Source organism: Rhinopithecus bieti, unplaced genomic scaffold (assembly GCF_001698545.2).
Source record: "Rhinopithecus bieti isolate Rb0 unplaced genomic scaffold, ASM169854v2 scaffold_39435, whole genome shotgun sequence".
In the NCBI taxonomy this organism is placed as follows: domain Eukaryota; kingdom Metazoa; phylum Chordata; class Mammalia; order Primates; family Cercopithecidae; genus Rhinopithecus; species Rhinopithecus bieti.
Genome location: NW_016816239.1, coordinates 91,660 through 92,456, shown reverse-complemented (window position 1 = coordinate 92,456; position 797 = coordinate 91,660).

Below are 797 nucleotides of genomic sequence, written 5' to 3'. Positions count from 1 at the left end.
ATAAAGAAAATGTGGTACATATACACCACGGAATACTATGCTGCCATAAAAAGGAATGAGATAATGTCCTTTGCAGGGACATGGATGAAGCTGGAAAGTCATTATCCTCAGCAAACTAACACAGGAACAGAAAACCAAACACTGCATGTTCTCACTTGTAAATGGGAGCTGAACAATGAGAAGACATGGACACAGGAAGGGGAACAACACACACTAGGGCCTGTCATGGGAGGGTGGTGGGGGGAGAGCATCAGGGAAAATAGCTGATGAATGCTGGGCTTATACCTAGCTGATGGGTTGACAGGTGCAGAAAACCATCATGGTACACATTTACCTATGTAACAAATCTGAACATGCTGTACATATACCCTGAAACTTAAAATATATTTTTTTAAAACAAAGGTAAAATGTCTCCTGAGATTCATTATATTTATGTCACTATCTATTAATAGGTTGAGATCTCCAACTTGAAAAACACTGGGTTAGACTATTCTAGCTCTGACATTTGGAAACACGGTGAATGACCTACAGAACATTTTCTCTTACAAGAATGGTATAAGTTTTTTACTGAGAAACGGAGTAATATGTTTTGGACAATTTCCTTCAAAATTTAATTCTTTGAGTCTTATTGTTTTATATCGTGATCTTGGTTTTAATTATTTCTTACTGAATAATTTATAATACCTATTCAATTAGAAGTTGCTTGCCTACTATAATAAGAAATAGGATATAGGGAGGCATTAATATTAGCTATAGGGAGAGTGTTATGTCCATCCAGATTATATATATATATATAT